The 26,309-nt window shown below is 48.6% G+C and overlaps 1 long non-coding RNA gene across 2 annotated transcripts in view; it reads right to left on the bottom strand.

The window, feature by feature from the left end:
• Window positions 1-26,309, bottom strand: part of LOC138806338 (uncharacterized) — a 183,370-nt gene that overhangs the window by 23,646 nt on the left and 133,415 nt on the right. The window contains exons 4-5 of one of the 2 annotated variants that reach the window (XR_011365802.1): window positions 24,340-24,939; window positions 12,292-12,460 (exon numbers count right to left, since the gene is read on the bottom strand). This is a non-coding gene — a long non-coding RNA (uncharacterized lncRNA). The remainder of the gene's footprint in view (window positions 1-12,291; window positions 12,461-24,339; window positions 24,940-26,309) is intronic. The other variant, XR_011365801.1, reaches the window with a different exon arrangement.

Below are 26,309 nucleotides of genomic sequence, written 5' to 3'. Positions count from 1 at the left end.
GGGAGGATGGGAAAGAGGGAAGGAAGAATAAAGCTTGTGAACCCCTGACATGAAACCAGAAGTATAAATACAAAAAGCAAAACAGAGAAAAGAAAATGGGCATTAATGAAAACCAATAGAGAAAACACGGGGTATCATGTAACAATGTGGAAAGAATGAAAAGGCCAGGCATGTTGACTCAGTCCTATAATCCCAGCACAAAGAGTCTGAGGCAGGAAGATTGAGAGTTGGAGACAGTCTATATGACATGAGACCCTGCTTCAAAAAACCACCACCAACACACACACACACACACACACACACACACACACACACACACACACACACACACACACACAGATTTTTCAGGATAGATTATGACATAGAAAATGGAGATGGTGCAATATTTGATTTCCTCTATCTCTGAATGCCACTGAGGAGCTGGTGTTGGGGACAGAGCAGGTGACCTCCAGTCCCTTTGTAAGCAGAGGTTTTCATCTAGGAAAAAGGAAGGCTGTGCCCCCTTTCTACCTTTCTAGGCAACAGCACTGTGGCCTGGCTTTGCTACACCCAGGTCACTGAAAAATACTTGTGATTTCAAAACATAACAAATCAGGAGAGCCGCCTGTGTTAACCTGCAAAGAACAACAAACCAACCGTGTGCTGCAGCTGGGCACCCAGGTCCCTGGTGCTTTGAGTGTTTTGAAGTTCACAGGCAAGTCTGAAATCCAGGGCATTTCGCTGCATTACAGAATCCAAATTTAACCCGGCAGTCCCAGAAGGCCCTCCACGGGACAGCAGCAGGCAGGCAGGGTGCCGAGAGAGGGAGGCGTCATTTACAAGGACAGCCAGCTCCCAAAGACCCATCCTCCAGTAACCACCTTGCCCAGTTCCTTGCTGATGGAGGCACACAGAGGTAGAAGCGTTGCTGCAGACCACCCTGCAGCCCAGGGCGGGCCAGTGCCACAACCCAGTGCCCCTCTCACCCTTCTAGTCACAATCGTTTTGGGTAAGGGACACTCAACCTACAAGCACACGAAGCCCAAACACATTGCAACACGCTCTCCAGAATTAGCCCAGGCCCGGTCATCGGACGGTTCTTGCTCAATGTGAGTCTCTGCTTCATGGTTTCCACATCTCAAAGAACAATACTTCTCTAAAAGATCAATTGTCCCCAGCAACCCACCTACACAGTTCTTGGAAAATATGGGTTAAACATTCTGCCTCACAAAGAAAACAAGGAACAAAGACCATTACCGTGGCACTCCACTTGGCATTATTCACACCAAATGTTTTTCGAGTCACTAAGTTCAAATGACTCTGTCTCTTGGGGCTGCAGAACTATTTTTACTGGGACTTGCCAGTAAGGAAGCGGTGCATGTTTTAATAACCAGGATCATGCAGTTCTAAGGGAAGCTAGATGGCTTCCAGAGGCTAGAGGGCAAGGGAACCAAAACTGGCCCAGAAGATGCCGAAACAGTCCGTCTGACACAGGAGAAGCAACAGCCGGGCTCTGCTGCTGCCCACACCCAACCTGAAGGGACCACAACACAAAGACTGTTCACTCCATTACACAATAAAGCCAGGGGCTACACTGGGACCCTGTCCCAAAGCTCCAGGAAAAACAAACATTAAAAAAGGCTTGCTCTTCATACTCATACTCTGCACGATCTGTATATAGTACCTCAAACTTAGCTGTGTGACCTTAAACTTTTTAAAAAAACTGGGAGGTCAAATTTTAAACTGCTAACAACAACAACAACAACAAAAGATGGATAGCTCTCTTGTCAATAAGAGGCATCACTGAGTACCTGGTACATACTAAGTGATCATTAAATACTGGCCTCTTTCATCTACTTATATATCCTACTTATATATACTCCATGTACCATACATTCACACACCACACACACCACACACACACACACACACACACACACACACACACACACACACACACACACACACACTGATTTCTGAACCTCACGACGTGAGTAATATTCCGCAACAGACTTGTTCCTCTGCCCATATCTGCCTTTGTTAGGTGATTACAACCTTAAGGCTCAATGAATTGAGATTTCAAATATGAATTCAAATGCTTTCCTCTTTGTATATTTTTGCAAACCCAGAGTGATCACTTTCCTGCATGAATTAGTTAAGAGTTGCCACAGAAGTAGAACCAATAGGGTGTGACATTGAGATATCACCTCACTCCAGTTAGAACAGCAAAAATCAAGAACTCTAACAACAACAGATGCTGGAGGGGATGTGGACAGAAAGGAACCTTACTTCATTGTTGGTGGGAATGTAAACTTGTTCAACCACTTTGGAAAGCAGTATGGAGGTTCCTCAAAAGACTTCACATAGATCTCCCCTATGATCCAGCAATCCCACTTTTGGGCATTTACCCAAATGTATACAAACAAGACCACACTAAAGCTACCAGCACAACTATGTTTATTGCAGCATTATTTACCATAGCTAAGATAGGGAACCAACCCAGATGCCCCTCAGTAGATGAATGGATCAAGAAAATGTGGTATATATACACAATGGAATTCTATGCCTCCATCAGAAAGAATGACATTTCCCCATTTGTTAGGAAATGGAAAGGTGTGGAAACAGTCTTAAGGGATTGGCTCACAATCACAGGGGTTCCCAAGTCCACACCAGCTAGGCAGACCAGCAAGCCAAAGCTCAGGAAAGAATTGATGCAATAGCTACACAAGAGTCAGAGTTGGGGGGGGAGGGGGGTATAATTGGGTGGGGGGAGGGGGGTAAAATTGGGTGGGGGGAGGGGGGAGGCAGGGAAGGGAAGTGAAGTGTAAACAAAGGAGGAGGCTGCAATGCTTGGTAAGAAATGTATGCATTATCCTGCCCATGTAATTGTAGCCCCTCTGTACAGTATGTTGTCAAATAAAATAAAATACAATTTAAAAAAAAAAAAAAAAAAAAAAAAACTTAAAAAAAAAAAAAAAAAAAAAAAAAAAAAAAAAAAAGAGTCAGAGTTAGACAGAACTTCTGTATCAGAGTTAGAATCCTCACTTCCCAGTGTCTCAAGAGACCATGATCTTTTCTTTTCTTTCTTTTTTTTTAGCCTACAACTGATTGAATGAGATCCACTTACATTATGGTGGGTAATTCTGTTTAGTCAGCATTCTAATTTAAGTGTTAACCTCACTGAAAAATCACTGTAACCAGGTATAGTTGGTTCATGCTTTAACCCTAGCACCCAGGAAGCAGAGGAAGAAGGATGGAGAGTTCAAGGCCCACCTGGGCTGCACCAATAGGTTTTCTCTCTCTCAAAAATAAAAATCAAAACAAAACAAAAAAAAAAAACAGGAAAAACATCTTCACAATGACAGTTGAACTGGTAGTTGACCAAACCTCTGAACACCTAGTCAAGGTGTTCACTCCAGATACACATAGCTAGCCTCTTCCTCAATTAAAAAAATAAATTCTTAGATGTCTCATCAACATCTGCAATAGAAAAATCCCGCTCTCACCCACGAAAGAAACACCTGCACTCTCTAATTCCCAGTAGGAACTCAGGCTCCTCTTTACCCACGCCCTCACCTCTCCCCGCACACACCACCTTTGATGATACACATCCAGACACCTGGCCACGCCTCTAGCTCCTCCATGACTGTGATACCCTGTCCTGCATGGTCCAGAGACCATTCTCACTCAGTGCCCTCTAGATCTCATCCCTGAGCTGGATTGTTGCTTTGTGGCTGGAATGATCCCTGACGGTCCACTTCCCAGTACCAGATGAGGCATGGAAGGCCACCTAGGTGGAAAGGGTCCAGGTGTCCTTAAGTAATAGCCATGATGACCGGAGGGCAGCAGAAAGGAAAGGGCACACATAGCAAGGTGCTGGCTAAAGGTGAGGAACACAGGGTAGGGTCTGTGTCTTTGGAAGAGTCCCTAAGGTGGCTACTGTAGATTGTTTTCTGAACTAAAGAGAAGAATGGGGTGGCAGCCAGGGAAGGAAGGGCAGAGGAAGGGAAGAAGGAGAGAGGGAAGGAGTGGGGGGGGTGGGGGGGGAGCGGGAACCTGAGCAGGTATTCAACAACCTCCTTGAACTCCACTGCCAAGCAGCTACAATTTCACACACCAACGGTCACAAGAATCTCAGAGAACAAAGGCAGAAAGAATTACATCTGATTGTGGCCAGGAGGGGGTAAAAAAAAAAGAAAAGAAAAGGTCTGCTGTGGTTCAGAACAGGGCAGCCAGGTAAGCAAGGTAGATCCTCTCCGTCCTATCTACCTGTCCTTTGCTCCTCCAACAGCCCAGACCTGAGCACAAAGGCAGGAGACCAAGGAACCCAGCTGTGGACTGAGACCCTGGCTGAAGTCATGGAGGAGGAAGAGGAATCTACCATTTTCCCTGTGCAGATCACGAAGTTTGATTCCCGGGCCTTACCCAAGTCTGGGGAGAGAGATTTGTCAATGGAACCATTTGAAGGTTTCCAGAGTGTCTTCTCACGGAGCATGAGAGCAGGCCGTTACCTCACCTTGGAAAGGCCTGTTGTTAGCAGAACATCAACTACGGAGCCTATTTTCATAAGCAGTGAAGGACTTTCTCCCTAGGGAGAGAAGGCTAGCAGGAAGCTAGGCCTGTCAAGGGGTACATGTGAGAGATGTAGAGGTATGCAAGGGCTGGCCAAAGAATTAACCAAAGGGTCCACAGATCACCACCTGAACTTCCCTCCTAGCTCTGTGTGTGTGTGTGAGTGTGTGTGAGTGTGTGTGTGTGTGCGCACACGTACGTGCATGTGTGTACGTGTATGTGTGTGTGTTTAGCTTTTCCCTCAAGGCTGGCACTTTACACATGAGCCACACCTCTTCCAGCTTTTTGCTGTCTAATATTAGAGATATGAATCTTTTAGATTCGTCTGCCCATGCTGGCTTCGAACTGCAACCTTGGATGTCAGCCTCCTGAGTAGCTTGGATTGTACGTATGAGTCACCAGCATCTGGCCATCCCTCCTAGCCTTAACGGCACCAGAAATCCTATTCTCATTCAGTGTCTCATTCTCTTCCTTCCTCCCTCCCTCCCTCCCTCCCTCCCTCCCTCCCTCCCTCCCTTCCTCCCTCTCGCTCTCCCCACTATGGCTCCAGGCCTCCTCTAGTGCAATGGCCAAGTTGCCAATGGCTGGCGCATCCTCAAGCCCACAGGAAGTCCTGACACCTGGCCAACACTGAACAATACCAGTGGAATAAATAGCACTGCTCAGGCCTAAGGGGGAGAAGCTGGCACAGGGACTCCGGGAAAAAGCTGGCTATCAAAGGTACTTCCACAGACATTTGATGCAAAGCCTTTATCTCAAATGACTAAACGAGTACATCCGTGTCTCAGGACTCCTCCCGAGGACTGCAGACTGGTTTCCAATTGGTCAGCAATAGTTGCAGATGTGGAACCTTCCTTTCCAGAACACACACACACACACACATACACACACAGTTGTCGCCTAAAGCATCTTTGCCTGACACAGGCCAGAATGTGTCCATTTGGCTTGGTGACCCCTCCCCCTTCCTAGGTCACACATGTTCAGCTATGACAGAAATACTTAACAAGTGAAGTTTGGTTGAAAAAAAAAACCCGCCGGGCGCTGGTGGCTCACGCCTGTAATCCTAGCTACTCAGGAGGCTGAGATCTGAGGATCGCGGTTCAAAGCCAGCCCGGGCAGGAGAGACCGTGAGACTCCTATCTCCAATAAACCACCAGAAAACTGGAAGTGGCGCTGTAGCTCAAGTGGTAGAGCGCTCGCCTTGAGCTGAAGAGCTGAGGGACAGCGCCCAGGCCCAGAGTTCAAGCCCCACGACTGACAAAAAAAAAAACAACAACAACCTCAAGTAGGGAAGAGAGTCAAGAAAAAGAGCTTTGGGTACTGCACATGTTGGGAGCCAGAGGTTCTGGACCCAGGATGCTGAGCTGTCACACACACCTGTCAGAGGCATTTGGCAAAGCAATGTGCATCTCAGCATGAGATGGAAATGGCTAATGTCCTTCTTTTACAGATGACAGCTCTACCTGAGGCTTTGGGAAGTGATTGAGCAAAAGCCCTCTAAACTAGCAGAAACTAAATGCAGACATGAGGATGCCAAGGCTGTGGGCCAAAACCAGCGAGCCAGGCTAGCACCTCCATCACCACGGGAGAATGGTATTCAGACATCACACAAACACTCCAGTTTCTCTTGCTGGTGTAACTAATGATCGTAAACGCAGCAGCTGAAACCACAAATGTATTCTCTCACAACTCTGGAAATCCAAACCTAAAAGAAGTCTTAAGGAGCTAAAAGGAGCCAGTCTGGTTCCTTCCGGAGGCACCAAAGAAAATGCCAGGGTCACCTCCTCCACTGCTATGGGCTGCCAGCACAGGCGGGCTCCTGGAGCTGTCGCTCCAATCTCTACTTGTATGGACACCTCACCTTACTAGTCAAATCTGCTCTACTCTTCAAAGGGTACTTGCAATGACACCGAGTCCACCCCGATTATCCTGCAGAATCAGCCTTATCACTAGATCCTAATCTTCACCTCGTCTACAATCCTTTTCCTAATCCTTGATGAAAATATAGACATCTGTGAGACAACCACAGTCTGACTTGTCTGTTCCCTGTAGTATGTCTTACTCTTCATTATTTCCCTCAAGACCTAGCAAGGTACCTGACATACAAGTAAGAGCCCCACCGATGGAGGATGAGGGAAGATGGCTGTCAGTGTCATCCTAAACACCAATGGGCTGGATCTACCGGGAAGCCTGATAAATCCTGAGGTGTCTGCAGCCCAGTGGCTCAAGGATGGAAGTCCCCAGTGAGTAATATGTTTGTTTTTCTGTCTTCTGTGTGTTCCCAATGCTATCACAGCCTAAGCACAGGCCAAGGCAGCAGCAGGTGGTTCCTCTCCCGTAGATTCCCGGGTGTGGGGAGACAGGCTTGCTGGGGAGGAGGGCAAAGCATCTTGTTTCTGACTTTTCCTTTCAAGGCTCTGCTCTTTTCTTAGGTCAAGCCCAAGGCCAAGACTAAAAAGGGGCACATGAAGTCACCTTTAGATTCCCATTAAGAGGACTGGGGAGATGAGCTGATGAAGGAAATAGCTGCCCAAGCAAGTTTTGGCCACCCATGAAGCACCTTTAGCTCCATCCTCTTGGCATGAGAAGAAGCAAGTAAGAGTATAGAAAGTCCCCAAAGAAACTGAGTAGGGAACTGTAGCGCCCTTCTGGGGACTTGGCATGGGTGAAGGAGGAGGAGAAACAGCTCCAGCCCTATGAGGATGAAGGACTTATGTAGAGGCCAGCTTCCTAACTTTGTTCCAGCTCTCAAGGCTGGAAATGTTTTTGAACTCTACATCCCAGCCCACACAACCGAAGCTAAGCTCGGGTTCAAGGATTCTCCGTGACACTGCTATCTCAAGGGATTCTTCCCTAAAGACTCCCTGCCTGTCCCGGGGAATTCTCTTGCTGTGTCCTAGTGTGGGGCGACCACCCATCGGGATGCTTGGAGGAAGCCAAGGGTTCTAGCAAGCAGGGTAGGATTCTCTTCCTCATAGCTTTGGCTCTCCAAGCAGCACTGCATGATGAAATGGATTTCTCATCTGTGTCACCTGGGGCTGCCTCTCTCTCTCTCTCTCTCTCTCTCTCACACACACACACACACACACACACACACACACACACACACACACACAAACACACAAACAAACACACTCTCTCTCTCTCTCTCTCTCACACACACACACACACACACACACACACACACACACACACAAGCACACAAGCCCACGGGCCCACAGGAAACAGGTACTAGTTAAGGCCACCTTGAGAAAGTCCCCTAGTCCTACCCAGCCAGGGAATCACCTACTAATCTCCTGCGGTGATTGGTCCAGGCACTGAGTGAGACTTGCTAGCCTGGCACTCTCCTTTCTCTTTCTAACAGTGCAATGATTTTTTTTTTGTCGGTTGTGGGGCTTGAACTCTGCGCCTAGGCGCTGTCCCTCAGCTCTTCAGCTCAAGGCGAGCGCTCTACCACTTGAGCTACAGCGCCACTTCCGGTTTTCTGGTGGTTTATTGGAGATAGGAGTCTCACGGTCTCTCCTGCCTGGGCTGGCTTTGAACCGCGATCCTCAGATCTCAGCCTCCTGAGTAGCTAGGATTACAGGCATGAGCCACCAGCGCCCGGCTCCAGTGCAATGATTTTTAAGTAATATTAAGCTCAAAGGAGCCCAAAGGACACCTGACATGATACTCACTGCCAGTGATGTACTGCAAACAAGGTCCCTCTACCTTCATTCTCGCGTTCCTCCACTCCACCCTACGTACAATGAACTCAGCTCTATGACTGGCCTCAGCCAATGGGCTGCCAGCAGTGAGAGCCCAGCAGAAGTGTAGTGCAACCCCACTCCATGAGAGCTGGTCTTGTTCTTGCCCTCCACTCTCACCAAGAAAACATTCTCCCTAGATCATCTGTGGAACCTGGAAGAAGAAAAACACAGGGAGAGAAACCCAGATTCACCAGCTGCTCCAGCTAGATTGGATCAGCAAGCAATTAGTCACACGCCAGTCATGGAGGAAGTCAGCCAGGGTCAGCAGGCTGGTTGGTCAGCCACCCCAGGTGTATGGATGCTGAAAGCCACTCGATTCTGTTGCTACCTGACACTATTAGAGCACTAAATAACCGGCATGGTGGGCTTGTCTCTGTTGACAGGAGCAACAACACTATCACGCTCTCAAGGGCACTGGACACTCACCGAGTCACGCAAGCACCCATGTACAATAAGTCCATGGCAGCCACTGGACTGTCTAGACACAGCCTCCTTCTGTGTGAAGGGACTGGCACAACACAATGGTGGCAGCAGAGGGATGAGCCTCAGCTCAAGCCTCAGCCTGATGTCATTAAGCACAGACCTAGGCCACCACCAGCAGATTATGTCGATCCATAACCCCCAAGTGCTTTAATTCCAACTCCACAGCCTCAGTGTGTAGCTCTCTGGCCACATCTTACAGGCCAGTTTCCTCAAATTTTAATATTGTTTCCTTCCCCAAGCCCGCTCTGAGGACCAACTACGAAATGAATTTGAAACTTCAGCAAGAATCAGACTGCTATACAGAATGATATCCTTGCCACTACCACCAGCATCATCACGCCACCCACCATTACCACCACCATCGCTATCATCATCATCATCATCATCATCATCATCATCATCATCATCATCATCATCATCATCACCACCATTGTGCTGGTTATCCCCACTGTAAAAACAAATGGGAAAATACAGTAGACAAAAGAGAAGAGGAGAAACAGGTAGCCAGCCAGTAAGGTACCTGTGCTCCACTATAGGCTGGGAGGTTGGACTCTGGTGACTTTGGTTGAACCGTGGGGTGCTGGGGAAGTTTCTTAAGATTTCTGACCTCTTGTTTGCACATCCATAAAATGAAGATAACCATACTACTGACTTCATTATGAAAATTAAATTCAAAGTGCTTGACACAAGCCAAGTGCCAGTGGTTCATATCTATAAAACCTATTTATTAGGAGGCTGAAATCTGGAGGATTGTTGTCTGAAGACAGCCCAGGCAGAAAAATGTGTACAACTCCATCTCCAAAATAATCAGCAAAATGCAGGGCCAGAGATAGGGCTTAAATGATAGTGTCAGCTGAGCAAACAAGAGCCCTTGAGTTCAAGCCCCACACTGCAAAATAAATAAATAGATAAATAAATAAATAAATAAAATTTAAAGGGTTGGCACAGAACACATGTTCAGCAAATACTGCTTGTTACAACCATTATGCATTACTACTATCCTTATTATCACATACAACATAGACATTATAATTAGGTTAACTCATCTAATGTCCCAACAATTCCTGAGCTTGGACACCTCAATTGGGAAGACCAGAAAGGTGAAGGGTTAAGCCTAGTTGCCAGGCTAATGCTTTGTCTACAGTGTCAGGGGGCCCATGCAATGTGCCAGCCACAAGGCCCAGAAACACCCCTAGAGCCCTCCCCCACCCCACCTGTAACCGGGAGACAGGTTGATAAGCTCCCTACAGCTCCCAGGTCTTTTCCATGCTACTTATGCTGGTTTCCGCAGCCTTTGTGCTCCACAATGCTCCTGCGTGTGCATCAAAGGCCCCGCTGGCAGCGGTACCAGGCATGCTGCCCCTTCCAGCCACCAGCCACCCGCCACGCAGCCCAGGAGATTCACGAGGAGGCGTGCCCAGCCTCACATTCCAGTATTACTTAACCTTTAGCTGTGGGACTTGGCCTGGGACAGGCCAGGTGTGCCAATCTCAGGTGGGCCAGCCAGAAGCTGACATCCAAGTTGCTCTGGACCCAGGGTGGCCAGCAAGTCTCAGAAAACACAATGATTAGGGAAACTTCACCTCTACCTGTGGTGAGAGAATCCAGAAGGGCTTCATAATGAAGGCCACTGGCTAGAACCCAGGACAGGGAGACCTGGGCTCCCTTGAAGGCCATGTTCAAGCATAGAGAACCTGCTCCAGAGCAGGCGGGCACTGAGGCAGATGGAGTCAATGACAATCAATCACATGCAGCCCTGGGCGGGCGGGGGGGGGGTGCAAGGAGGGGTTGGGGGGGCAGGTAGGCTAGCAAGGAGCCATGTAGAACAACATGGCAAATGTCACAGTGGGTTTGAGCAAGAAAGGAAGGAGATGAGACATCACACAATCATTCTCTCATAGGACAGCTACCTTGAGCAAGTACAGGGAGACACAGTCATGGGCAGACATGCTCCCGCTGCTCTCCTGGGACGTAGTTTGTGTACATTAGCATCCTTTTGACTTAGATCCTTGAGATTCTTGCCTCTAGCAACCACAGCACCTCCAGAGAAGTGCTGGGGATCAACCAGGCTCCAAGCAGCCCTGTACTCATGGGGACTAACACAGTTTGTACTCACATGTTGTGTGGCCTTCAGATTTTCCCTGGGGGTCAGATGCACATACATAAACACACACACACACACACACACACACACACACACACACACACACACACACACACACACACACACACACACACACACACACACACACACACACACACACACACACACACACACACACACACCACACTAACTAAGATACGGTATATGCAGGGGAGGATTCCAATGGTGAACCTTTAACTTACAGTTTAACAAAATGAATACCAGGAAATCAGGACCTGTGTCAGGAGGGGGGATGAGGTCGAGAGGACAGGGTGGACAAGTGGGGAGAGGAAGGATGGGCAAGTGCAGCCGTAAGACTCCATGTACATGTGTGAAAACGGAAGTAGGAAAATGAGGGGGGTGAATGAGGCTGGGAGAGAATGACGAAGCGGGGAGAATGATAAAGACTCACTAAACTCCCAAACTGATGTGCTGAGTTGAAATCCCTTTATACAGTTACATAAAGATAATAATTAAAAAATGGAAATAACTTTCCCCATAGAAAAGTTTGACAACATGAAATAAGTTCACCTTAGGTTTAAAGAGCAAAGGCATGTAATAATCAACTTGAGAACCCATTCTATTTTCTTTTTCCTTTTCTTAAAGTTTGTCACTCAAACTTTTCAAACTACAGAGAGAGCAGTGTGCCAGTGGCTCATGCTACTTAGGAGGCTGAGATCTGAGGATCACAGTTTGAAGTCAACCCAGGCAGAAAAGTCCATTAGACTCTTATCTCCAATAATCTACTGAGTAAAAGCCAGAAGTAGCATTGTGGCGTAAGTGGTAGAGCACTAGCCTTGAGCACAAGGAGGCTCAGGGACAGTGCCCAGGCCCTAAGTTCAAGCCCCAGGATTGGCGGGGGAAAAAAAAAAGGTAGAGAGCCCATTCTTTATTTGCCTTAATCATATGCATATGCAACAATGCAGGTAGAAGGTGTATAGTATGGAATGCGCCTATGTGCACATAGTGTACAGATGGTAATGAACACGTGGTGTGAACTGCTGTTCTAGTGTAGGTATACGTGAGTAAGTGTGGGCCTGTGTATCAGCAGGATAAATGTGATTTTACTTTACCTTTTGCTAAATTATACGGTAAGCGGGTATTGCTTTTCAAAGTTCAACAGTAAGCACAGAAGTCCTCTCCTACTCACATGAGTGTAGCCAGGTAACAGGGCATGGGCATGCTCAGTTAATTGCCTGCTCTGCCTCTTGCTCTCCCTGGCCATACTCAGCAACCAGGGTGATATGCCCCTCAGAGTGGCATTACCAAGCAGCTCCTAGTAGTGGGAATTTACAATGGACTGAGCCCGTAGTAGTCCTTACTGCTCGGTGGAAGCTCATGAACATGTCTACTCTTTCTACTTACAGTAGAGGAAACGGAGGCAGGAAGCATGCAGGTCCCATAGCCAAGGATAGAGTTGTTCCACACGAATCCGAGGCCAAAGGCTGTGCCCTCTCCTTAGAGCTCAAAACTCAGCCAGGTGATTTCTTCTACCAAGCTCCTTTCTGGAGACACAGACTGTGGGCTTCAGGGCCTGGGAGAAAGCAAAGGGCTGAGAAAGGACTCCAAGTTGTGGGAATAGCCCCGGCTGGCATGCCCACGCCAGCCACGACGAACATCCGGGCACTTTCAGTCCCCGTGTGAATGGGCCTCCACGCAGCCAGGTCCGGGGAGCCGGCAAGGCGGGAAGCGGCTGCCAGCTCTGGCACCGGCACCCTGCCTTACACGCTCGGCCAGCTCAGTTGGCTGCCTGTCAAGGCTTCAAAGGGATGAGTGAAGCCAGCTGGGGGACCAGGCTGGACAGGTCTGCCCAAAGCTGAGATGGTTAAACAAAAGAAGGCCGTTATGGGCTGCGCTGGCGGGAGCTGGTGGCGGGACAGAGAGCGGGAAAGGGAGGTGCAGAGGAGGGCTGGGGAGAAACTCACTAGCTACAGTGGGTACTGGGCACCCTGTGAACTCGATGAGGGAGACAGAATCCCAGCAGAAAGCCACAGCTACGGCTCTAGCATGTAGGGGAAACTGAGGCCCAAGAAGAGCTGGCAGGGGCACTCTGCACAAAGCTAACCTTTGGGTCAAGAGAAATCCAAGGGACTGGATAGGTGTCTGTGCATTTCAGAAACTCATTCATTTACTCACTCCACATTGCCTGAGCACCTGCTATGAGCCGCACACTCGGTACTGAGGGCCCAGGGGGGATCCAGAGGTACAGGCGCATAGGAGGCCTGCTCGCATCTCCCCCAGGGTGTCTCTAGGATGACGGAAGGGCAGAAGTTTGTGCCATGACACAGAAGTTGTAGCAAATGCCTAGGCTCCGGTCCTGATGCTATGACTTGGCATGTGATTCACCCCTGTGTCCATGAGAGATCAGCTGGCTATTCAGGAACACCAGTGCATTGTGGGAAGAAGGATGCACTCATAACGGAGGATGCTCCTAACTCCAGCCAGCCAGCGCTCACAGGCATGGCCCCCATGTGCAATGGGAGCTTTGTACTACACAGGGACCAGGAAGAGCCAAGCATTTCACACGGGGCCTGTCCATCTGAGTGTCCACTCAAGGGGCATCACTGCCATCTCTGCAGCAGTGACAAGCGGAGCTGTAATTATAAGACGCAGAGATGACAACAGCTCACAGGATCCACACAGGCAGGGCTGGAATAAGATCCAAGACCCCCGAGAGGCCAGCCCTGCTCCCCTGAATGCCAGCTCTGTATACAAGGAAACAGCCTGCTCCTGGCCTCTGGAACTTAAGTTCTTCCTGGAGACGAGAACCACCTCACTGGGACCAGGGGAGACCACAGAGCAGCTTGTGATCAAGTTGTAACTACTAGCTTAAAAGGTATGAAAGGAAGCAGACAGCGGGACAGGGCCATGAGAGAAGCCCCAGACCACTGGCCTGGCGGGGATAAATGAGACAAAGGAGCAGAGGGCTTGCAAGACCTTCCTCTCCACACCGCCACCCCATGTTCTAGCTGGAGAGAGGCGGGAGGCTGCGAAGAGAAGGCTCATTTTAGAACTTTCTGGACCCCAGAACAGAAGTAGCAGTGTGGTGCTAACCCAGACCAGCTCTCTCATCTATCCAACCTCCTTGTCACACCTGGTCTCAGAAGGAGACTTATGGTGCACAGAGAAGAAGAGAGATGGGGTCAAGTGTTCACTGTATAGTCTACCTCTGGCTGGCTGTGGACGGGACACAGCCCCGTCACCTCTGTGAGTCTGGGGAGGAACAACTCTTCCCGCAAGGAGAAGCCTGCCAAGGGCAGGAGGTACAGCAGAGTTTAATCTCTTGAACTTTGATGGAGCAAAGGTCCCCCTTGGGAAAGATCCCAGGTCTACACTAACACCCACTTCTACGAGAGAGTCAAAGCAGGGGTTATTCTGAGGACAGCGCCCATCTCTGCTCTGAGGCTTCTACCCTGGGCAAGTGGCTCTGGCTCCCTTGATGTTAGCTGTCCCATCTCTAAGATGAGGTTACTGAGCACGCTGACTCAATGGGCTTCAGGTTCTAGTGGATGCAAAGCTGCTTTGTGACCACAAAGCTCTTCGGACATTCATTACTACCATGCTCTATCTTAGCAAGAAAGAAATCCTCTTGGCTAAGCAATGGCTCCAGAGCCAGTCCCTTGCCTGGTTCTGACAGGAAGGGAGCTGCTGTGTTAAGACGAAGTTAAATTACTCCTGACATCTAATGAGAGGAGGCACTGTCATACTGGAGGCTCTCAAAAGAGTTCCAGCCAATACATTCCCCACCTTCCCCTCCCCCCACCCCGCTTCAAGACAGGGTGTGCTCTGTAACGCAGACTGAAGCGATCCTTCTGCCTCAGCTTCCCAAGTGCTGAGATTGCAGGCACACACCACTATATCCAACGAATACTTCTGGCACGGCCCTGTGGCGTGTGCCACAAGAGCCTCTTGGCCACCCTTCCCCCACCCTGCAGGACAGAATGAGCGAGGGCCTTGCGGGCGTCTGCTCCGCACACATCAGCTGGCCCTCCTGCTTTCTTCCCCAAGTCATAGTGGGGCGTTACTGTCTACACACTGCGTATTTCAGAGAGGGAGACACTGAGAAGAGAAGGAACAGATCCTCCAAGTGCCCACCCCAGCAGCTGGTCCCTGAGGCCTGGAACGCCCATGGCCCAACAGACAGAATCCTACTTCCTCACCCCAACCCTCTGAGCAAACACACGAGGGTGGCAAGTGCCCCGGGCTGCCAGCCAAGCAGGGCTCTTGCCTGGCCAGTGCCAATGAGAGCGGAAGCCTAAGAACATCGCTGGCACTGGCTCTCCACCCCACCCTGTGCTGGCAGCAGGACAAACGAGAGGTCAGGGACGGGGATCGGGGGTGGACGCTTCTCTCCTCAGCTCCTTAGAGGGGCAGAGACATCGCTGCCCTCCCCCGGCCCCTAACCCACCTTCACACCTCCTCCTGCCATGCACCCTCCCCCATTCTGTCCGGTTTTCTCCAGGGCACACCGTGGCTCAGGTCAGCTCCTTTACAATGCTCACGTGGACGGAACCCCCAAAACGGATAATGCCATCCTGGAAAACTCACCCAGGCATTTCAGAGATGCTCAGTGATCCATGAGCTCTCAATACACACCAAGTGTGCCACGCAGCCTGCTGCACCGACAACCAGGTAGCCACGGGCAGGCCACGCCCCTCACAGGTTAGAGTTCCTTCCTGAGTAAAATGTGAGGCTTAACCTGCATGATGTGTGCTTTGCTGTCGGGGAGTCCAGGACCTACAACTCCCTGCTCCTTCCTTCGTAGCTGTATGCTCCCTAGTCATTCATTTGATGTCTCTGAGCTCTCCTCCTCTGGAAATCTCAGAAGCTGGGTGCCATTGGCTCACGCCTGTGATCCTACCTATTCAACAGGCTGAGATCTGAGGATCACCATTCAAAGCCAGCCTGGGCAGTAGAGCTGGTGAAACTCTTACCTCCAATTAACTACCAAAAAGCCAGAAGTGAAGCAATGGCTCAAAGTGGTAGTGATAGGCTTGAGCAAAAAAGCTCAGAGACAGTGCCTATGCCACTAAGTTCAAGCCCCAGGCGCGCGCGCACACACACACACACACACACACACACACACACACACACACACACACACACACACACACACACACACACACACACACACACACACACACACACACACACACACACACACACACACACACACACCACCTCAAATAACCCGAATCAAAAATTTCCCCTTAAGAAATGTTATTCCAATGCATGCATTGGGATGGGGGCCCAAAGTGCTGAGTAGATCAGCGAGACCCATTACCCCCCGAGCTGTGTACATACAGCTAGGATGGAACTGCTCAGCCCCAGTCCAGCAAATGGCACCTCTGCCCTTGTAGGCATGGAAGGTAGTTAAGAATAGTGAGTAGAGCAAATACTGACCCCAGTTCACCATGACCTGAGCAGACTGACTAAGTAATCTGCCAGAAAGACCCTCAGAGGTCTAACCTAATTCATTCTTACGAGATCGTCCGTATTTTCCACAAGGACTTTGTATGCCAGGCAGCCCACGTGGTATTCTCCAGCTCCAGCCCCTGCAAAACGCAAGTCACCCATACAACAGTTGTAACTAATATCCCCATTCGATCAATCACCAAAACACTGTGGAACAATGAAGCCTCAGCGTCATAAACACCAGGTCGGTGTCCACACATCTCAGTAGGCAGGCAGGCAGCAACCTGGATGGTTTTTCTCATTCAGCGTCTGGAAGTCTGTTGGCTATCACCTGGTCTAGGGTGGTTTCAACTACCATTAGACAGAGAGCACTCTGACTGAGTCTTATGTATCCATCATCCTTTTTGAACCGAAGAGTCACTCCAAACATACTCCTTTCGTGATGGTGGCAGAAGTTCAACAGCAGAAACAGAAACACTTTTTCAAAGCTCAGCTGGCAACATGTCTGCTTAACGGCTTATTGGACAAAGTGATTGAGAGCTGCAGAAGATACAGGAATGGAGGAGTCACTGGGGACATTCCTGTAATCAACTCACCACATCCTTTATAAATGAAGAAAAGGGCGGGGGGAGAGAGAGCACGCATCCATAGATGATACTACCGTGAAAAAGTGAGGGAACTAAGCGTCAGGATTTGTTCAGGTTGTTTTGTTTTGCCAAGCACTGAGCTACACCTCCAGCCCTGAAATCAGGCAATTTGTCCTGTACTAAACCCTGAGCGGCTGTCATTATGGCACTGTTGTTCAAGCCCTATCTGGGTAGTGATACCCCAGGTACACCAATACTGTGGACTTGGTACCAAACCTGGGCGCTGCTATGGAATTCTGGTGTAGTCTAGGTCTGGACAGCATGGGTGGTGGATGGCCAGGAGCTAGCACAAGTTCTGTTCATCTAATGCCTCTCTTGGCCAATACAGAAGGGCAGCAAATAGCACCCAGCTAAGAGCTGAAATAAGCCAGAAGCCCAGTTTGGGAAAGTGGGTATGAATTAAACAGCTCCAGAGAAAGGAATGCAACCTTTCTTGTACTTCCAAGCTCCATAAACCCAGGGTAAAGGTCAAGCAAAGACTCTAAGTTAATCGATCCATTTCCACCCACTTCCCGCCCCCAAGTGTCCCAGTTTTTCTGGGGATAGGGATAGTACAGCACGTAGCAAACACCTCGCACGGTCCACAGCACTGCTGGGCTGAGACAGCAAAGAAGGGGCCCGGCAGGGATCATAGCCAACTGCCAGCAGCTGGCTCAGTGGCTCCCGGCTGGAGCCTAGGCCCCGACATTGTCAATAAACTTGCCAGGTGAGTCCAATACAGGTATTTCTCAGGTCACATTTGGAAGCCTTCAGCTGTCCAATCACAGAAGTGAAGCATGCCAAAGGCATGAAGTATTCATGCTTCCATGGGGGAAGAGACAGAAATAAGTGGAAGTGCATGCACATGCATATACATCCACAGGAAGAGAGAACATAGTAATTACCAACGACTGAGCACCTGACACGCCAGCACTACTAAAAGCCATGTGCACCTATGACCTCAGCTGAACCTTACAATAACTCTGGGAAGTAGAGGAGAAGTTTATGGCCACTTTTCAGGTGAGAAAAGTGTATCCCAGAGAAGTCAAGGTGTACATAGCTCCTTGAAGCCTCCTTCCTGGAGGTATCTGCAGACTTCAGATGCCAGGGTCCAGGCTCTTACTTGGAAGGGCTGGGAAAGCACCGGCTATGGGAAACTGAAGCCTGTCCTGTAATGTCATTTGAAAAAGACTGTAGCCGGGCGCCGGTGGCTCACACCTGCAATCCTAGTTACTCAGGAGCCTGAGATCTGAGGAGCGTAGTGCTAAGCCAGCCTGGGCAGGAAAGTCTGTAAGACTCTTATTTCCTACAAACCACCAAGAAATCCAGAAGTAGAACTGTGGCTCAAATGGTAGAGTGCTAGCCTTGAATGAAAAAGCTAGGGGATGACAATCAGGCCCTGAGTTCAAGCCACAACAACAACCAAAACAAAAAAAATGAAAGTTGGTGTACTGGCCTGTAATCCCACCTACATGGGAAGCAAAGGTAACAGGATTATAATCAGACACTGGATGTGAAAAACAAGAGGTGGGAGGCCTGGTTCAGGTAGTAGATCACCTTCCTTATCAAGTGCAAGGACCCGAGTTCAAATTCCACCACTACCACCACAAAACAAGAAGACAGTCAAGTCCTTCAACAAGTGGGCTGCTCCAATACCCTTTCTGGCTAAGGCAGTGAGCTCACTGCCAGCTTGCTCACCTTTTCAGTGGCTTTGTTCTATCGCCTCTCATTTCCACCTCCTCTTGCTGGCTTCTTCAATCGTTTCTGCCAACCCACCAAGCAGCGGTGTGTGAACAAGAATGTGGCTCTCCTCCAGGCCTCTGTGTGCACTCATGTGAGAAATGTGCTTTCCTGCAGTCCCTGGAGATCTTGCTGGGTCTACTTCCTCCCCTCCTGACAAAGAGGTGAAGGAGCCTCAGGGAGGCTGAGGAACTTGCTCAGGGATCCACAGTCGGCTCAGTACTGGCCTTGTGTTTGCGCTTCAGCATGGTCTGATACAGAGCCTGGGCTCTGGCCTTCTCTAAGATGTGATTCACACCCTTTGTCAAAGCTCTAGGGAAGTCAAAGTCAACACGCTGGCTGGAAACTGTGTTGACCATCCATTCTTGAGGGAAAGGAACTTCCTGTGTAATTATTAAAAGTAATACAGTGGCGGGAGGTGGGGAGGGTTGGGAATGGGAAATATGTCGCTTCCCAGCATAGGGGGTATTAGGGCCAAGGACATGGTGTGCTTTCTAAGCACAGTCTGGATCAGCAAAAGCCCAGTTCTGGGACCTCTGTGCCCAGGACTGCTGGGGAGGCCCCCAGGGCCATGCACTGGCTCCTACTCTGTGATGCTGACTGCCGACGTGGCTTCCGAGGACGGGGACGGGCCTCTAGCCAACACCCTCTGGACAGACTGTTTGGCAGGCTTCCCGAGGATGGAAGAAGGAAAGATATTTTGCCTCCTGTTTCCATGTTTCCCTAGCTTAGGAAATAGAAAGGAAGAAAGGGGGCCTCAGGATTGCAATTGGGGGTAAAAACCCAGAGATCAAAATTTAAAATTGGCGCCAGGTGTTGGTGACTCACACCTAATCCTAACTATTCAGGAGGCTGGGATCTGAGGATTGCAGTTCGAAACCAGCCCAGGCAGAAGAGTCCCGCGAGACTCTAATCTCCCATTAACTACTCAAAAACCAGAAGTGGATCTGTGTCTCCAAGTGGTAGAGCACTAGCCTTGAGCAAAAATGGCTCAGGGACAATACCCTGGCCCTGAGTTCAAGCCTCCGTGACCAAAACAAACAACAACAACAAAAAACCATCCTAAAATTATAAAGAAAACAGCATGGTTTGAGGATCTCAAAGTCGACTGGTGGACTGCTGTTGTCCCTCTGGACAAAGACAGCAGCTCTAAGAGCAGAAGAATGAATGGAAGGTAGGAGATGAGGACTGGATGGGAAGGAAGCCTTCCGTGGCTGCGAGGATGGGCCTATCCCTTCACCTGGGAGACATCCATGGCTGCATCATCCTTGTTCCTCACCACCATCTTCTTCTCCCTACTGCTACCAAATGGAAAGCAAAGGGAAGGAAAACTCTTAAGGTTATTCCGGTGGTTACAGACTCTAGAGCCAAACTGCCTGGGCTTTTCATGCAGACTCTACTCCTAAATAGCTGTGTGCCTTGGGTCACTCATTACTGTTAGTCTGCTATCCACACTGTGATGAGACATTTGCAGGAATCAACATAAAGGAGGAGAGGTTTGTGGCTCATGGAATCAGTGTGGCCTGAGGAAATGAAATACACGGCAAAGGAAGCTGAGAGAGAGGAGAAAAAGAGAGAGAGAGACAGACAGACAGACTGACTGACACACAATCCAAGGTCACCCTGCCATGACTTATTTCCAAAGAGGCCGAGCTCCTAAAGCTCCCATCACTTCCCAATACCCACTACGCTATAGATCAATCAACGGAGTAATGCTCTGGTGAAGGGAGAGCTCAGGACCCAGTCACCTCTCTCCCCTCTGAGCCCTGCTGCCTCAAGAACCAAGCCCGCTAACCTTCAGGGGAACATTTCAGTGCCAGCCCATAAAAATCACTCTGTGCCCCAGTGTCCTCTCCGTAAGATGCAGATCCTCTTAGAGTCCAACCTCAGGGCACCGCTGTAAGAACTCCATCTTGATTCCAGGTGTTCAGCGTGCTAGCTTTGATAACACAGTAGAACAGTGCACCTTTTGCAACATATTATTTGACAATGTGTGTGCCATCTTTAAAGGGTACACAGAGAAATGCTGTTATAAGAAGAATGTGCTAAAAATACTCAGATTTTTCAAGTCCTTAGAGGGATCCTTGTTAGAGAAGGGCAAGAGGAAGCCATTACACGTTCTGTTAAGAGCTATTTTGATGTGTGGTTGTAGGCCCCACACCTAATATGGTAAAAGGGACTTCACTGTCCAGATGCCTCACTCCTTTACTCAAGATGCCCCTAGATCAGCATGTGAGTATACCCTAGAGCTAGGAAATAAGCATACAACATGGAAGTAAATGCCGCTACGTGGTCACTGTTGGTAGGTAGACAGATGAAGAATCTGGAAGATGGCCAGACTTGCTCCCTCTGAGACCCAGAGGAAGCTGGGCTGGATGTATAAAAGGGAGCGAAGGGATGAGAGGGTCTCCTGGGAAGGAGCAAACTCACCCTGGAAGTTAGAAGAGGGACCCAGGGCCTGTGTTCCCAGTTGTTAAGACTCTAATAGGGACTTTCTACAGTTGTACTAATGGATCTCCACAGACTCAGTTTAAAACAACGCATGTATAATTACCTCACAGTTCTGAGGGTCAGAATGTGGGCTGGTTTGGCGGAAGTATCTGCTCAAATGGCAGAGCTCAATGTAAGGTGTGGGCTGCCTGGGCTCCTACAGGAAGGTGCTGGGAAGGATTCTCTAAGCTTTTTGTGTTGTTGATGAATTCAGTTGCCCGAGGCTGCAGGATGGATGTGCCTGTTGCTTTGTTAGCTGCTGGCCACCTGAGAAAAGAGTGGCCTCTCTGCAGTCCATACATGTAGGTCCCTACATTGAACTGACCATTGCTTATCTACATCTCCTCACTCCCAGTATCCCTCCTGACATACTTCCTAGCATCCCCTGATCCTATCAGAGAAAGTTCTATTTGTTAAGGGTCCTTGTGATTATGGACCCACTCGGTTAATTTCAGACACTTTCTTTATTAAGAATCAGCTGGTTAGCAACATTACCTTCATGGGATGTACAAAGACACTTTCGCCATATAAAGCAATACAGTTACCTATGTAAGAATAGCACTTAGGGACTAGAGGAGGGAGCACACGTTTGGTGATCTCTGTGTCTCCCAGAGGTTCTCAACAAGAAACAAGACACATCATTCAATAACTAAGAAGGTCTATTGATGGACACTGCATGGTAGGATGTTTTGAAGAGAGGCACTTGGAGAGGACTTGGGGAATGAGAGAGTATCAGAAAAGGTTTGCCACAAGAAAAAGTAAGATTCTCTCTCAGAATCTGGAGACGGTGAGGAATGAAGAAAAGAGTCTCAATCTAACTTGATGGGCTAGAAGCTAAGGAAACACAAAGGGAAGGCAGAGGTGGACAGCACTGCAGCCCCGCCTACATGAAGCACTGCGGGTCACTCGCTCCTCTCCTGACAGGCAGGTCTGCGTTTCTAAGAAGGTTCCAGAAACAAGAGGTACACCATCATGGAAACTCTACTACACAAGCAATAGAGCCAAGTGGGCCTCTATGTGCAGGTCTGAAGGATACTCCCGGCAGAGTAATTAATAGTGGTATATGGTTTCCAATTCCAGAAAAAAGGAAGGTGAAGAAGAGGGGAGAAAGGAAGAAGATTAAGATGAAAGGGAAGGAAAAGATACAGACATCTGTGAGCCTATATGAGCTTGTTCAAAACCAGCTGTTAAATTTTCAAGGATTTTTGCAAATGCTGATTTTAAATCCTTAATAGTCTTAAATCAGCAAGTGTGGGATTGCACTGTAAAAACATAAGAACTCAACAGTTCAAAGCTTTCTTCCCTCCTAGTAAGCTTAACTGTATGTATACACTTGGGTTTATATACATCATCAGGCTGATAATCCAGTTATGTCAAGAAGGGGTGGGATGATGTGTTTCAGACTGGCATCAGTTACTCTCTCTGGTTTGTGCTAGTTGTTTCATAAATTGGTGTGATTACAGGAATATTTAATGTTTTCTGTTATCTTGCACATCATATAAAAAAATAATGAGTGTTAAACAAGCCCCTCCCTGCCAACTCCCTGACTTCCCAGGCTCTTCTGGGAGGTGGCAGAAACATCCTGGCTGCTTCCAGCTAGTACAAACGCAGGGGCTCTGACGTGTGCGCGCAGACTGGAAACCCTGCCCGGGGAAAAGGCCCAGCACTCACCCCCCTGCTGGGAAACACAGGGTCCAGGCCAGTCACATCTCCTCAGGGGAGGGCTTTCTCAGCTGCAGACTGAGCCACGGACCTCAGGGTCCATCTGCTGCAATCATTATGAATCATGCTCAAGGAGCGCAGGGAGCACAAGGAGCCCTAGCTTCTCTAGGGCCAGCCCTTCCTCCCTGTGTCAGATCCAGGGAAAGCCTGCAGACCTGGGGCTTTCTCATTTAGAATGCTCTTCCCAGCCCACAGCGCTCAGTGACAGGACCCGGGTTCTCCTCCCATAGGAGGAGAAACTATAAAGTATCAGTCCCCCAGGAAGACACTCCTTGTTGTCTTATAACTTCCATTGCTGTTGCCACCTATAGCAATGATTGGTCCTTCTGACACACTTAGGTGACCGCCAGTTGGCATTTCCCCAGGACGCCATTGTGGGAAGCAACAACGATGCCATTAAAATGGCATCACATGTAGTGAGGAAAATGCTCAGACATGTAATGGAGATGGGTCAGCCTCGCACCAGAACCTCTGGTCAGTCTGGGTGCCTGGCCCAAGAAGCTAATCACGACATCCTGCTGGTGTGTGTGTGTGTGTGTGTGTGTGTGTGTGTGTGTGTGTGTGTGTGTGTGTGTGTGTGTGTGTGTGTGTGTGTGTGTGTGTGTGTGTGTGTGTGTGTGTGTGTGTGTGTGTGTGTGTGTGTGTGTGTGTGTGTGTGTGTGTGTGTGTGTGTATCTGTGTGTGGTTTTATCTGACCTTTCACAGCATCTTTCTCTTTCCATTTTGCATTATCATGCCATTTGAACATTTTGCATCCTGTAACTGTCACATAATCTAGTCATTTTTAACCATCATTTTCACACTTAAATAGCTGGAGAAGAAATTCTTTATACATGCTACAATGCCTTCAACCACCCACTATGATAGAAGATCAAGGCAATTTCCAATTCCTTATTTTGTTTTGTTGAGACAGAGTCTCACGGTGTAGCTGAGGTTGGCCTTGAACTCATGATCTGCCCTCCTCAGCCTCCAGCGCAATGAGATGCATTGGTATGTACTATCAGCCCTAGCCTATTTCTGATTTTTCATGGTTATAAATACCAGTGCGGCCAATATTTTTATAGATTCACAGGAAAGGGATCTGAGACAGATCTACCTAGTTATAGGATCACTAACTGACCTCCAGGGTACAGGAGGGTGAGTGGAGCTGCTGTTCTACCCACTCCTGGCACATGGATGAGCAGAGTGTGACCTGCACCTCCAACATATGCACAGCTACGTCTGATTTGGGGAAGTGAGCACCCCCTCCCTGAGACAGAGCTCTTATCTGACAGAAGACAGGCTGACGTGGTTGCCAATACAAATGAGCCAGGTAGTAGCCAGGTGCTATAAATTTACATTAAAAAAAAATTAAGGAAGACACAGCTGACTGATCATCTCACGAACCCAACAGCAGCATCTTGGTGTGTCATAGACCTACCTGTCTGTTTTCCCATGGTTACTGCTCATCCACTCTCCAACTCTCTTCAGGAAGGTCCTCGAGACTTCTAGACACAATGTGTGGAAATACAACAATACAGTACCTTAGGATCTTGATTCAAAACCAAAGAACTTAACTTCTGATAGACACCTGGATGTGAAGTCTGGTGGCTTTTCATCAGCCCCTCCCCCCCTCCATTCATCCTCCATCGAGTCTGTGCTCCTCCATCCATAAGCAGGTAGGGAGATGATGACCAGACACTCTCTGAAGGCCTTTCTTTGACATTCTCCATGGTCCTGAAATCTCTAAGAAGGAAGCTCCTGACTCAGGAAAGCAAGGCACTGGTCTTCACATGGACCTTTACAGCAACTCCTCTGTACTTCAACATCTCTGCACTGGAGTGTTGATGAGGGAAGCCATGATTTTTCCAGCCAGGATAGCTCCATAGTGCCTGTCGCCTATGTAGCTTATTCAATTGTAAGTGCATTGAAGGAACAGCTCTGTATGACCTTTTTTCTTTCTTCCCCAATAGTATCTCCGTGGTAATGGTATGGAGAATCTATGCAGTATTCCTTCTTCCAGAATGAAGCCCAACACGATCTACAAGAGGACAGCAAGAGACAGGTGTGTGTAAATCACAGCTCAGCTTCATGGTGGCCTGTTAGACTTGGGATGCAAATCTACCCTCAGTCACAGGTGGATGTCCACTGCACATTCTCTAGGGGATAAATTAACTGTAGGAATACAGGAACAGCCCACATGACCATGAGTGCCTTTCTGGGATTATTTCAATGATTTTTTTTAAATAGTGCTAGGTCCTGGGATTTCTTAAATCTATCTTTTGCCGAATTGTTTTACTTTTCCTAATAGTGTTTAAGAACAGTTAGACAACTAGCTAGCCTTCAAGGCAAATATTTTTTTCTATTTGGCCTATGAGCTACAATGGATTTTTTTTTGGTGGGGGGGTGTCAGTCATGGGGTTTGAACTCTGGGCCTGGGTGCTGTCCCTGAGCTCTTCAGCTCAAGGCAAGTGCTCTACCTCTTGAGCCACAGTGTAACTTCTGGTTTTCTGGTGGTTAATTGGAGATGAGAGTCTCACAGACTTTCCTGCTTGGGTTGGCTTTGAACTGTGATCCTCAGATCTCAGCCTCCTAAATAGCTAGGATTACAGGTGTGAGTCACTGGTACCTGGCTCAAATGGATTATTTTTACATTTTTCAATAGTTGGGGAAGGGGCTGGGAAGGTGACTCAGTGGTAGAGTGCTTGCCTTGCATGCATGAGGCTCTGGGTTTGATTCCTCAGCATTGCAGAAGCAGAAAAAGCTGGAAGTGGTGCTGTGGCTCAAGTGGTAGCCTTGAGCTGAAGAGCTGAGGGACAGCAACGCCCAGGCCCAGAGTTCAGGCCCCACAACCGACAGAAAAAAAAAAAAGTTGGAAGAGAAAAAAAAATCAAAAGATGAATGACTAGTATTCTTCGACAGATATGATTCTGTGAAATTCAAATTCCACTGTGCAACTAATAGTGTTGATGGCGCACAGCTGTGCGTATTTGTTATGTGTCTAGCTAGAGTGATGGCAGAAACTGGACCATCCACGCTCTAGCCCTTTGTAGAAAGAAGCCAGTCCATTCCAAAGACTCAACAGAAAAAAAAATCAATCTCAAAACCAAGTTGAGGTGTCACCTAGGATGATCACATTAGAGTTCATGTGCTTTCATAGTTGAACAGGATAACTGAAGCTCCAAATAGGAAGCTGAACTGAAGGATACATTGCTGAAAATGTCCTGGTTTCTACTTGTTTCTTGGAAAGTTTGTACAATCTATGGTCTTTCCCAAATACCTAGTTGCGGGCTGGGATATAGCTCAGTGGCAAAGCGCTTGCCTAGCAAGTGCAACGTCCTGGGTTCGATCCCCAGTACCAAAAAAGAAAAGACAAAAAAAAATACAGTTAACCCCCCCCAAAAAAAACAC

The sequence above is a fragment of the Dipodomys merriami genome, unplaced genomic scaffold, assembly GCF_024711535.1.
Source record: "Dipodomys merriami isolate MVZ:Mamm:240054 unplaced genomic scaffold, mDipMer1.0.p SCAF_4, whole genome shotgun sequence".
Lineage (NCBI taxonomy): Eukaryota > Metazoa > Chordata > Mammalia > Rodentia > Heteromyidae > Dipodomys > Dipodomys merriami.
The sequence above is the reverse complement of the archived record's forward strand: the minus strand, read 5'-3'. Positions and strand labels throughout refer to the sequence as shown.